Below are 15,667 nucleotides of genomic sequence, written 5' to 3'. Positions count from 1 at the left end.
TTAGGGTCTGTTTTTTTTTTCTTGAGTCTCATAGGGCCACTTCTCTAACATTAACTTTCTTCCTTCCTCAACCTTATTTGTTTCTGTATTCTTATGAAAATTTGGCCTCAAGCTTATCTCCCTATCTAAAAGAAAAACAGTGCAATATTTAAACTTATGTGTCTGATTTATTTCATTTAAAATTATGGTCTGGAGATGCATTCATTCACCTAGAAATATCTCAAGTTTATCCTCCTTTATGGCAGAGTAATACTCCATTGTATATAAATACCATATTTTTTATCCATCCATCTGTTGATGGGCATGTGAGCTGTTTCCAATATTTAGCTATTATAAATTGTGCTGCTGTAAACATGAGTATGCATTTGTCACATATATCATATATGCTTTTAACTCTTTCAGGAAGATGTCTAGAAAAGGCACAGCTGGGTCAAGTGGAATCTCTCATTTTAATTTTTTGAAGAATCTTCATACTGATTTCCATAGTGATTGTACCAAATTACACTCCTACCAACAGTGGAGAAGGGTTCCTTTTTTGCCATTACCCCACCAGCATTTGTTATTGGTTGATAGCTTCATGACAGCCATTCTTTCTGGAGTGACATGGGATCTCAGTATTGTTTTAACGTGAATTTCTCATATGACCGGTGATGCTGAACTTTTTTTATGTATTTATTTGATGTTGTATGTCTTCATTTGAGAAGTGTCTACTCATTTCAGATGCCCATTTTTTGGACTGGATCTTTAAACTTGGAGGGTCTGATTTTTTGAGTTCTTTATATAATCTAGAAACTACTCCTTTGTCTGAGAAGTAATTTTTTTTTTAATTCCCTTAAGTGTAGAGGGAGAGAGTGGGTCTGAGAAACCACCAGACAAAAGGTTGTGGCTAAAAAATCACCTGCCTGAACCAATTTGCTTCAGTTTCCAAGTCAAGTACTACTCGTGTTGCAAGACATCTCTCATTTACCTAATTAAAAATTATTAGAAATGTTTATTTGTTTTGTGGAACACTCACAGGTTAAGTTAGTCACAATTCAATTCAAGTTTATACATCATTGTATAGATGTATGTACAAAGCTGGACTAGCTATTAAAAAGCTCGTAGTACTACACCAGCCTCTTCTGGCAGTCTCTAGCAATACCTATAACATTTTGGCCTATAGCCCCCTGTTGGGAGCAATGCTACATAATTCTAGGGAAAAATCATTTGAGTAGGCCTAGTTCTCCTGCCTACAGGCCAGCTATGACATTCCAGGACAAGACCACACCTTCAAGACACCAGGGAGGGACCAAATCTTCATCTGCATAGTTCCTCATTGTTCTTAGATTTCCACTGACCCCCAGTCTTTTGTTACATCTTGTTTATCCCAATGTAAAGTACTGAACTCTGCATTTTCACTTGTTACTTTTGTTTATCCGGATGTACTGAATAAAAGGTGCTGCAAGCTAGGGGGTCTTTGTCTTTGCTGCCCAGAGCAGCACTGATGAGAACAAAGCTCAGCTTCTTCTCATTTGTCTAACTTTCCTGTAATTCGCCATGTGCTGCCATGGCTCACAGGAGACTAGGACTTGCTGCAGAGGTTCTGGTAACGTCCCCTTCCCCTGTTCCCTACAGGACCCCAAAATTCATGATACCTAATCTTACTAGCCCTTGAAAAATGTGCCCTTTGGCACAGTCAGTGTATCGCCATTACATTATTTTAATGTACAGTACTTTCAAATACTTCTCAGACAAAAATTTAATTTCTCTTATAGGTATGCATATAAAACAAAATGCAATATAAATATTCCAGATGCCCTACCAAGGTCCTGAGTTGCACAGAACAAGCCGAATCAGCCCACTGCAGACAAGCAGGTCTGTGCATGCCCTACCGAGGTCCTGTGTCATGCGGAAGACACCGAATCACCCCGCTGCAGACAGGCAGCCACCTGATTCCACACTACAAAGATGCAGAGGACACCAGATCACCAGACCAAGGTACTGAGTTCCACTGTTCCTGGCCCAGAGGTAGGGTCTTCTGAGCCATCGTCCCACTGCTCCTGGTCCAGAGGAAGGGGATTCCCGGTCACCATCACTCCCACTGATCCCAGCCCAGAGGAAAGGGCTTTTGAGAAAGCTTCTGTCCCGCTGCTCCTGGCCCAGAGGAAGGGGCTTCTGGGAGACCATCCCTCCCACCGCTCCGTGACAGAGGGAGGGGATTCTGAGCCACCATCCCACTGCTCCTGGTCCAGAGGAAGGGCTTTCCCGACCACCACCCCTGCGGCTGCTCCCAGCCCACAGGAAAGGCCTTTGGGGTCACCATCCCTACCGCTGCTCCAGGCACCTGTCCCACCTCACCCAATTCAGAGGAGGTAATCTGTGCAGGCACTAACAGCACCCCGCCCCAGTCAAAAGGAGAAAACATGTAAATAAGTCTCAAAACCAGACTTTCAGATCACCTACTGCAACCCCAAAGGGAAATGGGATGGAACACTCTGATACTCAACCACCTGGACCACTGAACTGGCAAAAAAAGGGGATCTGGAAAAAATGAAATCAGAAATAATTTCTCAGATAACAGGAGAAATTGTGCCCCTAGTGCAAGACATGATTAATGAATCTAGAGAGGAGCTGAGGAACATGATGGAATCCCAACATAAGAAACAAATGGAATCCATAAAACAGATGCAAATAGATTTCCAGGACATGAAAAACTCCATTGAAAGTCTACACAGCAGAATGAGCCAATGTGAGGACAGAATTTCAGATATAGAAGATAAGATTGCAATTAGAGACCAGGAAAAGAAAAATTGCTTCAAAATTATAAGGGAACATGAGAAATCAATCCAGCAGCTGCTAGATGATGCAAAAAAGAATAACATAAGACTGATTGGGCTCAATGAAGAAACAGGAGAGAGTGGAAATGACATAAAAAATTCTCGTCACAGAAATAATGGCAGAAAACTTTGCAAGCAGGGGAAAAGAGCTTGACATACAGATAAGTGAGGCATATAGGACTCCAAATAGCCTTGATCAAAACAAATCTACACATAGGCATATAATTGTTAAGATTCCAGAAACACAACAGAAGAACAAAGTTCCAAGCAGTCAGAGAAAAGAAACAAATCACATACAAAGGAAAGCCCATCAGAATCACAGCAGACTTCTCAACACAAACCATCAAGGCAAGAAGAGCTTGGAGTGACATATTCCAAGCCCTAAAAGAAAACAGCCTCCAACCCAGATTGATGGACCCTGCAAAACTATCTTTCAAAATGGATGGAGAAATAAGATACTTTCATGACAAAGAGCACCTTAGGAACTTCATGAATACCAAACCAGCACTCCAAAGAATTTGACACAATAGCCTAGGAACAGACATTGAGGATCACAACCCCAGGAAGCAAAGCAGAATGAACCCATCTGGCATGACAAGAAATTAAATGGAAAGGGGGAGAACCCAACAAAAAGAAAAAGTCATGGCAATGACAAGTCAATACATTTCAGTTATAACCATCAACGTTATTGGTCTCAATTCACCAATCAAAAGAAATAGACTGGCAGAATGGGTCAAGAAGCAAAATCCAACAATATGCTGCATACAAGAAACACACATAATTCAAAAGGAAACTCATAGACTGAAAGTTAAAGGGTGGAAAACAATACTGCATGTGACAGGAACTCCCCAAAAAGCATGAGTAGCTATCCTCTTGGCAGATCAAGTAGATTTCAAACCAACACTGATTAAGAGAGACAAAGAAGGACATTACATCCTTGTAAAGGGAAGAATCCAAGAGGAAGAGATGACAATCATAAATATCTATGCCCCAAACACTAGTGCACCCAACTATATAAAACAAATACTAATGGACATGAAAAGTCATATATGCACTAATACAATTGTAGTGGGGGATCTCAACACCCCACTGTCACAAATAGATAGATCAACTAGACTAAAAACAAGTAAAGAAATACTAGAACTCAATCGAACTCTTGAACAAATGAACTTAACAGATGTTTACAGAGTCTTCCACCCCACAAAATCAGAATACACATTCTTCTCAGCTGCACATGGGTCATTCTCAAAAAAACCCCACATACTCACACACAGAACATGTTTAAGTAAGTCCAAAGGAATTGAAGTTATCCCCTGTACATTATCAGACCATAGTGCGATGAAATTGGAGATCCATAGCAAAAGAAACTCAAAAAATTTCATAAACATGTGGAAATTGAACAACACACTTCTGAATAACCAATGGGTCACAGAGGAAATTAAAGAAGAAATCAGACAGTTCCTTCAATTAAATGACAATGACAATACAACATATCGGAATCTATGGGACACAATGAAAGCAGTCTTACGAGAGAAATTCATAGCAGTGAATATGCATATTAGGAAAATAGAACGAGCCCAATTGAACAACCTGATGCTGAACCTCAAGCTTCTAGATAAAGCAGAGCAGGACAACCCCAAAGGTCATACAAGGGAGGAAATTATAAAGATCAGAGGAGAAATCAATGCAATGGAGACTAAGAGAATGATACAAAAAATCAATGAAGCCAAGAGTTCTTTCTTCGAAAGAATCAACAAAATTGACAAACCTTTAGCCAACCTTGTCAGAAAAAGGAAAGAAAAGGCCCAAATCCATGCAATTAGGAATGAAAAGTGTGAAATTACAACAGACCCAGCAGAAATCCAGAGGATCATCAATACCTACTTCCAGAACCTATACACCAATAAGATGGACAACACAGAAGAAATGGACAGATTCCTAGATACATATGAATTACCAAAGTTGAACGAAGAAGACCTAAAAATTCTGAACAACCCAATATCAACCAAAGAAATTGAAAATGTAATTAAAAACTTATGAACTAAAAAAAGCCCAGGCCCTGATGCCTTCACTGCTGAATTCTACAAGACATTTAGAGAAGAAATGCTGCCACTACTGTTTAAACTCTTCAATGAAATTGAAAGGGAAGCAATACTCCCCAATTCATTCCTGGAAGCAAGCATCACCTTGATCCCCAAAGCAGAGAAGGACCCAACTGAAAAAGAGAACTGTAGGGTAATCTCACTAATGAACATAGATGCAAAAATCCTTACTAAGATACTTGCAAACAGAATGCAGAAGATCATCAAGAATATCATACACTGTGATCAAGTGGGATTCATCCCAGGAATGCAGGGATGGTTCAATATATGAAAATCAATCAATGTAATACACTATATCAATAGACCCAAGGACAAAAACCATATGATTATCTCCATAGATGCAGAAAAAGCATTTGACAAAATCCAACATGCATTTATGAGAAAAACCCTACAAAAAATTGGAATAGATGATTTCTACCTCAAACTGATAGAAGCCATCTATGAAAAACCAACAGCCAATATCATACTAAATGGTCAAAACCTGAAATCCCTCACACTAAAATCAGGAACAAGACAAGGATGTCCACTATCACCACTCTTGTTCAATATAGTTCTGGAAACATTAGCCATGGCAATTAGACAAGAGAAAGAAATAAAATGAATAAAGATAGGAAATGAAGAAGTCAAATTGTCATTATTTGCAGATGACATGATACTCTATATAGAAGACCCTAAGAACTCCACCAAAAGTCTTCTAGACTTAATAACCAAATTCAGTCAAGTAGCTGGTTACAAGGTCAACACACAAAAATCAATAGCTTTCCTCTACACGAATGACAGACTCACTGAAAGAGAAATAGGGCAAATAATTCCTTTCCCAATAGAATCCAAAAAACTGAAATATCTAGGAATCATCCTAACGAAAGAAATCAAAGACCTCTTCTCTGAAAACTATGGCACTCTGAAAAGAGAGATTGAAGATATCAGAAAATGGACAGACATCCCCTGCTCCTGGGCAGGAAGAATTAATATAGTGAAAGTGGCCATACTTCCAAAACTGCTATATAGATTTAATGCAATTCCAATTGAGATCCCAACAGCATACTTCATAGACCTTGAGAAAACAATCCAAAAATTCATTTGGAGCAAGAAGAGACCCAGAATAGCTAAAGCAATTCTAGGTAACAGAGACATGGCAGGGGGTATCACAATCCCCAACCTGCAACTCTATTACAAAGCTACTGTGATAAAATCAGCATGATACTGGCAAAGAAACAGACTTGAGGACCAGTAGAACAGATTAGAAGATGCAGAAACAACGCCAGACACACTCAGCCATCTCATCTTCGACAAAGGAGCCAAACACCCTCACTGGAGGCAAGATAGCCTCTTTAATAAATGGTGCTGGAAAAATTGGGCTTCAACTTGCCAAAGATTAAAACTAGACCTATATCTCTCACCATGCACTAAACTAAAATAAAAATGGATTAAAGATCTAAATATTAAAATAGAAACTCTGAACCAGTTGGAACAGAGGTTAGGTAGAACCCTTGAAGACATCGGTGTAGGAAAAGATTTTATGAACAAGACCTCAGTTGCCCGTGAACTCGCACAAACAATCAACAAATGTGATCTCTTCTTATTAAAAAGCTTCTGCACAGCAAGAGAAACCACCAGCAATGTGAAGAGACAACCCACGATGTGGGAAAAAATCTTCACCTGCTCTTCCTCAGACAAAGGTCTACTATCTCAAATCTATAAAGAATTTAAAAAGATCAGACCTCCCAAATTTAAAGACCCAATCCAAAAATGGGCATCTGAAATGAACAGACATTTCTCAAAGAAGTAGAAATAGCAAATAAATACATGAAAAAATGTTCAACATCACTGGTCTTTCGAGAGATGAAAATGCAAACAATGCTGAGATTCCACCTCACTCCAGAAAGAATGGCTGCTATCATGAAATCAACCAATAACAAATGCTGGCAGGGCTGTGGGGAAAGAGGAACCCTGCTGCACTGCTGGTGGGAGTGTAGACTGGTGCAACCACTCTAGAAATCAGTATGGAGATACCTCAAAGAACTAGGACTGGAAGTCCCATTTGACCTCGCTATTCCACTGCTGGGGATCTTCCCCAAAGAATTAAAAGAATCATACCACAGTGATATATGTGTGCCCATGTTCATAGCAGCACAGTTTGTAATAGCTAGAACTTGGAAACAGCCCAAATGCCCATCAACTGGAGACTGGATAAAGAAAATGTGTTTTTTTATAAAATGGAGTACTACTCAGCCATAAAAAATGAGAAATTAGAGGCATTTATAGCTAAGTGGATGCACATTGAGGGTATACTCTTAGGTGAAATAAATAGGACACACATTCGTAAATACTGAATAATTTCTCTGGTGTGAGAAACTGAAAGTGTAAAGAAGGACTAAATGTATAATAAGTAATGTGAAATAGGAAGAAAAGGGGCAAAGGGGAAGGAAGTGGGAGGGCTAGGGGAAAGGATAGAAGGGAATGGGATTAGTATGAGAAAATGGAAAAACAGGAACAAAATCTTTGTAAATAGGGAGGACCAGAGGGGTTGAAGAGAGGGCTGGGCAAGGTTGAAAAATAAGAACCAAGAGAGACTATGTAAAGGTGCAAATTTCCAATGATGAATGTCATTATATTGTATACCTAAAATGTACCAATGATTAGAATGAATAATCGATAATGTAAAATAGGAAGAAAAGGTCCAAAGGGGTAGGGGTAGTGGGAGGGACAGGGGAAAGGAAAGAAGGGAAAGGACAAAATGCTGAGAAATGGAAAAAATGGAAATAAAGTCTTTGTAAATACGGAAGGGTGGAGGGCGTGAAGGGAGGGCTAGGAATGGGGAAAAAATAAAAACCAAGATGCATTATGTAAAGGTACAATTCCCAATGAGAAATGTAATTGTGTTGTATACCTACAATGTACCAATAAAAGAATTTAATACAAAAATAAATAAATAAAAAATAAATAAATATTCCAGATACTAAGCCTTATTACATTTGTGGTATAAACTAAATTTTTTTTCTTATCTTCTGCAGGTTTTATATTATCTAGAGTCAGTAACTATAAAAAGTTTTCAGTTATACAAAACAGAGTTTCTAAGCCCTAGAGTAAAAAATAAAAATACTATAATGGTTAAGTGGTCATAAAAACCTACAAATCTTTTTTTATATATGCATTTGCCATTGTTATAATTAAAATAGGAGAATAAATTTCTTATTAGCAAAATGGGCAGATCTGTATGCTCTCAAACTCTACCTGTTATATTTGCATAAACACCTCAAAGTAGAAGTCAGTATTGGGCCAGTGATTTAGCTCAGTGGTTTTGCCCCCTGCTGTGCAAGCACAAGGACCAGAGTTCAATCCCCAGTACCAAAAAAAAAAAAAAGTCAATATTAAAGATAAAAGGCTTATGCCAAAAGCAACTAACTTCTATCATTTTTTTGACAATGCTACTCATCAATATTCTACTTTTAATACCTGCCTCCTGCTTATTTAACATGATTATGAAATGAAGCCTAAGCATTAACAACTTGCTAATGTTCTTGTACTCTTTTCTAGATGGTGATTCATTAAGCAACCAAACCCATATTTGTCACCTTTATATCAGTCAGGCTGAAACTGATCCTGGCTAGGCAGGATCAATACCCCTCCTCAGCCTAAAATAATTGTAGAACATGGATCATTGGGCCTTTTATACTCCTTAAGAATAAGGAATCAAAATCTTGGGTGTGGGGAGTATAAGGTAGGGTAAAAGAAATAAAGATAGATAAAAAGGAAATAAAGAAAATATAATTTTAAAAATAAAAACTACAGCTTCAGACCCAAGACCAGTTTAAAATTATTTTTTATCTTTTTCCTTCCAAAACACAATAAACCTGTGCAATTTCCTCTACCTATAAATGGATTCAGCCATTTCATTTTCACTTACAATTGTCTTCTTTCACCCGTGAATTGACAACAATTTTACCTGAAAATTAAGCTTTCCCCTATGAACAGAATAATCTTACTGTAGTTGGACCAGCTCCTCCACCTACAAAACCAAGATTATAGATTGACAAATTCCACAGATGTCCACCTCAAAAAAAAAAAAAACCATAAATATTTCCAGTTCTAAATATTTCATGCCTCTGTCTGTCTCTTGAGGGCCAGCCCTATATTTTGTTGAATGTGTACTAAAACTTCTGTCTGATAAACCCTTCCTCAGCTTCTTACTGATGAATCCTAAAAACTCTTCTTCTGTGATGGGAATCACAGCAAACCCACAGTCCTATTTTACTGGGTTAAATTCCTTATCAAAGTTTAAGTAACCTCCTGGGACTTTGTCTGATGACAAAGTCAAGTAGTCTTTGGTAATTTTCTGTTGCAGATTTTTTTTTTAGGGGGTGGGGGGCAGGAGATTTGTGTGTGGCAGACTGGCTTGGGAGTAGGTGTTAGCTTTTAATTAGAAAATCCCAGAATACATGGGTAGAACAGTTCACAAAGCCCTACATGTTGTCAATCAAAGAGTGTGGTGTTCAATTCCTCTCAAAGAAATTTGAGAAAGTTTTCAATAGGATGGCCTAGACCTGACAGCCTAAGGAGTGGGAGATACAAAAGGACAGTAGCCATTGAGCTTTCAACCACTGTGTTCTCTCTTGCACAGTGGTCTGCTTGTACCCTGTAGAGTGTATATGTTTTCCTACTTTTACTTGGCCCAATTTCACACTTCAGAGCCTGTTTCTTTTCCTACCTTTAATAAATGTAAAACCTTGCAACCTTTTGTACTTCTCTTGAACAATTTTTTGCTCAGGACAGAAAGAACTTAGAAACTACCTCTAAAAGGAGATTCTAGCACCCCAAAACCTGGTAACACCTTTATAGACATCTTGAAATAATGTGAGTGGATTCATAAATTCCTGCTTAAATAGAGAGAAGCAAGAAGATAAAATACTGTGAGAAAGGGAGTATAGGTTAATATATGTATATATATATATATATATATATATATATATATCTCAAAATATTAAGGACTAGATTGAATTTGTTTTCAGTTATCTAACTGTAAATAGCTAAATAACTTCATCACTTATCAAAAATACATCCCAAAGGGATTTAGCTCAGTGGTTCTGGCACCTGCCTCACAAGTGCAAGGTCCCGAGTTCGATCCCCAGTACCACCCCCAAAAAAAATACATTCCATATTTTACTTAGAGTCAAAATACAATTTACTCACTGATATAATAGTCCCTGTCCTCACAGTAATACCATTGCTGGGCTATTAATGCTACAGGAATATGTAATTATGTGAATAAAGGCCAAGATTTCTCTCAAATGGGGAGGTGGTGCTCCAATTTAGACTTGATCTCTCACCCCACCCAAATCAGCCAAGAGACTGTGTAACTCCTGCTCTTTCAGGCATGTGCTCTAGAAAGTAGAATGAGAAGGAAGGGCAAGATTCCACAGAAGTCAGGAGCCCAGGCAGGGAAAGCCTGTGCCCAGTGAATAATTAGCTCTCAGAAGGCTGCAGGATTCCAGAGAAAGAAAGTAAGCCCATACCCAAAGTTCACCACATAGTGGCAGCCGTCCAGCATTTGGCCAAGTACTCTGGAGGAGAACTCAAGATGCTGACTCACCTTGGGGCACACTGTGAGCCTCTGAGCTGGAAAGACTGGAGGCTCTAAGTCATGAAGACCCAGAAACAAAAAAGCTACAGCCCAGTACAGAATGTCATCAGGACACAGAGAGGAATCTGCTGTAAAACAAGAATTTTAAGCCACAGTGATGACAGTTACTTACCCATTAGCTAGGGTTTTTGCCAGTACATGGAGAAATCTGGCACTGAAGTTATCTAAAACTCATTAAATAACGTTAATAGCTCTTACTCCAGGGTTTGGCTTCTATGATTCTGCTTAAGTTCTTTGGTAAATTCCACTAGTAGGAAGAAAGAAAAAGAAACAAAGAGCGTTTGCCTCCTAGTCTAAGCCTCTTGCTCTCAGCCTCTAGAAGTATAAACCGGCTGGGCTTCATTCCTTCTTCCACTTGTGCAGCTCAGAGACTCAGCCATTATGTTCTAGGTGTGCCTGGTCCAGGGCTCCATCCTGAAGAAGGTACTGGAGGTGCTCACGGACCTCATCAGCAAGGCCTGCTGGGACATCAGCTCTGGCGGCATGAACCTGCAAAGCTTGGACTGTCCTGCATCTCAGTGCAACTCACATTGCGCTTCAAGGGTTTTGACACCTACCTACCACTGTGACTGTAACATGGCCATGAGTGTGAACCTCATCAGAAGGTCCAAAATATTACAACATGCTGGCAGTGAAGACATCATTACCCTAAGAGCCAAAGATAATACAGGTACCCTAGCACTAGTATTTGAAGCACCAAATCAGGAGAAAGTACCTGACTATGAAATGAAGTTAATCAATTTAGATTGAACAGGTTGGAATTTCAGAACAAGAATACAACTATGTGGTAAAGATGCCTTCTGGTGAGTTTGCTTGCGTATATGCCGAGACCTCAGTCACATTGGAGATGCCATTGCAATATCATGTGAAAACGATGGAGTGAAATTTTCTGCAAGTGGATAACTTGGAAAGGGAAACATTAAGTTGTCACAAACCAGTAATATTGACAAAGAGGAGGGAGCTGTTACCATAGAGATGAATGAGGCTGTTCAGCAGACTTTTGCACTGAGGTACCTGAACATCTTTACAAAAGCCACTCCACTCTCTCAGTAACACTCAGTATGTCTACAGATGTACCACTTGTTGTTGCTGACACGGGACAAAGTATTATTTGGCTCCCAAGATCAAGAATGAAGAAGGGTCTTAGGCATTCTTAAAATTGAAGAAAGTAAAACTCAACTCAGAACTGCTTCTGAGATGCCAACATGTACTGAAGTCTTTTCTGTCACCAGATTTATACCTGAGTGCATATGTAGACATTGTTTTCTGCAAGTAACCTATTTTTTTCCTCTATTCTCTTCACTTGTTTAAAGAGGTCCAGAGTTATATCGAGTTGTTAACCTAGAAATACTGCCTTACTTAAATACTGCTGGTGAATTTTTATAATAAAAGGGCTTGACTCTATTTTTCTGTGTAAATAAAATTATTTGAATTTCAAATGTCAAAAAAGGCAAAGAAGGAAGAAAGGAAGGAAGAGAGAAAAAGAAAGAAAGAAAGAAAGAAAGAAAGAGAAAGAAAGAAGAGTTTAAATGTATCTCCTCTCAGCAATCTCAACTGACTATGAAAGTGAACATCCTAACCCTCTTGAATCCTGCCTCAGCTGGGTCCAGCTCCACCTGGGCATGTTGCAAATTATATACACCAGAAACAAGAGTTCCAGGCTTCATTAAGCCCTTCATGCAATCACTTTTCTTCAGAGCAATTTCTTTGCTAGTAAGAATTGGGTGATAGCTACAAATTAATCAGAAACTAACAGTAATCGACTCTAGCTGGTTGGCAGTTATCATTATTCTTCATATTTAACATAGAAACAAAGAAGACAAACAATGACAATTCCTCGGAGAGAAAAGAAATTATACCAAAGGCAAAATTGTGGGAAACTGATAGTAGGAAAAAGCCATTACATGCCTGCAGGACTCATACTCCTATGGGAATGTCAAATTTGGCACATTTGTGGTTGTTAAATACTGCAGTGATTCTGTAGCGGACGATAATAGTCTTCGAGCAATGTAATTACGAAGCAGAATAAATCTATGAATCAGCCAATCAATATCAATTACACCAGAACCCCTACTGCAATTCCAAGATACACTTTTTCTTTGGGGGGATTGAAGCCAAGGTAGAGGGTAGTGACCAGAGATAAATCTCCTGCTTTCTGTATTAAAAATTAGTAGAAGTGGGCCGGGGATTTAGCTCAGTGGTTTTGCCGCCTGCTGCACAAGCACAAGGACCCGAGTTCAATCCCTGGTACCAAAAAAATAAAAAGAAATCTAACTTTAGGGACAGGGATTTAGCTCAGTGGTTTTGCCGCCTGCTGCACAAGCAGAAGGACCCGAGTTTGATCCCTAGTACCAAAAAAAAAAAAAAATTAGTAGAAGTGGGGTGAGGGTGGCATAATAAATTGGAGAAGACCTATTCTTTCAACTCCTGCAGAGATTCCTCACTGCCCAAGGGGTGATGCATGTTCCTTCCAGCACAGGCTTTAGACAGGGAATTATTGGATGGGATAAAGTACTGCACAGTATGTTAACATTCCTTTAGGTAGGTTTGGGGGACTCTTTATTAGAAGATTTAATCCTCAATGAACCACACAGCTCTCTCTATAGAGAAGGAGGTCTGTAGGTTCAATTCCGTTAATATATTATGAAAGAAGAGTAGCAAATTAGAGATCCATGTCTGACCCTGTCATAGGTAAGCAAAGGTTCTTGTGTGAGTTGTATCTGAGTCATCTGGACAAGGGTGACTCTTCACAGGAAGCTGTTTACTAGAACATTGGAGGGCCACAAAGCTCAGGTAATGCTCCATATTGTCACTTCTGCCTCTGTTCAGTATGAGTGAATATTTATCATCACTCAACCACTCAAAGGCAATCAATCATAAGCACCTTGACTGAAAAAAAAAGAATCTAAGAAATAGTCTCCTAAGGACTCTTGAGGACATTGTTTCTGCAAAACCGGTTAATCCATTTATAGAGAGGTTCTGGTAAAGGTCAGATGTTTTAGGGTACCACGTATTAGGCAATTCCAAAAAAAGATGCCCAAAATAAGAAGGAAAAAACACTAATTAAAAGTTTCATTGAAATACAGAATCAGGAGTTGAACTCTGAGGGTATCTAGTCCAGAAGACTCCCAGAGGTCAGTGGATAAGCATCTTTCTTTTATGTAGCAAAGCTCTCCTAGCATCCTGAGGCTAAAATGTCTGATCTCTTGGGGATGCTGTTGACATTGTTCTTACCACTCTTGAAGGCACATATGACCTAAGCATTTCATCTTTCCTTAGTGACCTAGACAACAGCTTTCTGGGATCGAAATCTCATCTACCTGCTAATGTTTCTTCAGATCCTCTGTGGAAAGAAAAGCAAGCTACAAGCCAATCTACAGTCTCAGGAAAGATCTTGGCAGCTGAGCTTTAATTTTGGTGGCACCGAGTAATGCAGGAATAAAATTAAATATGTTAATTTGGAAGAATGTAGACAGAAGAATTGGGTATGTGGGAAGGGCTAACAATTTCTACAAAGACATAGACCAACAGCCCTATTTGTATGTGGATAACAAAACACTTTTTCCACAATAAGCCAATTAAATTTCTACAGACAAAATAGTTTGTATATTCATCAGTTACCTGCAATTTACAAAAAGGATACAAAATAGGTCAAAGACAATGGACAGGACCACAATCTAATAACCCAAAAAGAAGCACTGTAGCTAGTTTTGAAACACAAAACTCTCTCAACTGTCCAGTTTCATGGCTTGATCCAATATCTCCTCCCAAAACATTCACATCCTCACTCTTGTAACTTTGTTTTCTTTAGGTGCCTAAGAAATCAGTCAGACCATGGAGCCTGCTGAGAGTCTGTGTATTTTCATATATCCAGGTACCACTCCTTCATATGAAGTGAAAAAAAGGTTCTATATATTCCTTATAGGACTGGCCACTGGGAAGTTTGTTTTTGTTTTTTTTTAATAGTGGTTTTCATGGTCATTCCTGAATAGGGCTGCTATGTAGCAACAGGCCATTCTCAATTATTGCAAGTGTATTGTACCAAATGCCACTGGTAAAATAAGCCTATGTTTTTGTTGCTTCTTTCAAATGCCGGGAAGAGGGGTAGGTGTAGTAGAGTATAGAGATTAGGTATAGAGAGGGACAGGGGTAGGTGATGTGGAAGTTGGGCCCACCCATTTATGTGATCCCCTCATGCCTTTTGTCTCTGCTTTGGAAATATGAAATGTACTATTTCCAGCATACAGATTGATTATATTCCTACCTTATGACTCAGTAGATTTGATGACACTCAGTTTAGGATAAGTAACTCGAGTTTCATGCCACTTTTTAGCCCTATGATCAGACTCTTTACGAAGGCCCATTAAATTTCCAAGGAGCTGTTTTTCAGGTGTACATTAGCTCTGGAGTCATAGGAGTCTCTCTGTACTTCCACTGTCCTAGCAAAACTTGCTAGAGACTCCATATATCTATACCTCTAGCACTATCACATCTGCAGGATTACACGGCCAAGTGGTGGGACAGCTTTTATCACGGCATGGATGTGCTACAGTGTCACCTCCTGTCTGGGCCCTATGAAGAATCAAAATCTTTCTCACATAATCTGATGTATGGATTGAGGGCTGTATTCCAAAGTATGGCATACTTTGCTTTTAAAAAATCAAATCAGGGCCAGGGATTTAGCTCGGTGGTTCCAGCGCCTGCCTCACAAGCACAAGGTCCTGAGTTCAATCCCCGGTACCAAATAAATAAATAAATAATCAAATCAACCTAGCCAAACACCATGCCTCTTTTTTTTTAGTTGAGGTCCAAGATGCAAAAGTGTATTCTTACCAAGGCATGTTGGCACATGTCTATAATGTCACCACTCTGAGAGGCTCAGGCTGGAGTATCAAAAGTTCCAGCCCACCCTAGACAACTTGGAAACTTAACAAGACCCTGTCTTGGGATATTTTTTTTTAATTTAAAAGGGATAGGGATATACAATAGCTCAATTCAAAGCTCCTTACTCAACATGCCCAACACACACACACACACACACACACACACGCACACACACACACACACAAAATAAAGTGCTCTTTGCATTAGAGGGTGATTTCCTGGCA

The 15,667-nt window shown here is 39.1% G+C and overlaps 1 pseudogene; it reads left to right on the top strand.

Annotated features, from left to right (window-relative positions):
• Positions 1 to 10,940: 10,940 nt before the first annotated feature.
• Positions 10,941 to 11,706, top strand: LOC101710107 (DNA sliding clamp PCNA pseudogene; annotated as a pseudogene).
• The last annotated feature ends 3,961 nt before the right edge of the window (positions 11,707 to 15,667 follow it).

This window comes from Heterocephalus glaber, unplaced genomic scaffold (genome assembly GCF_053883595.1).
Source record: "Heterocephalus glaber isolate CG9 unplaced genomic scaffold, H.glaber_assembly_v1.0 deba00001504, whole genome shotgun sequence".
Classification (NCBI taxonomy): domain Eukaryota; kingdom Metazoa; phylum Chordata; class Mammalia; order Rodentia; family Bathyergidae; genus Heterocephalus; species Heterocephalus glaber.
This window is presented reverse-complemented; position numbering and strand designations above follow the sequence as displayed.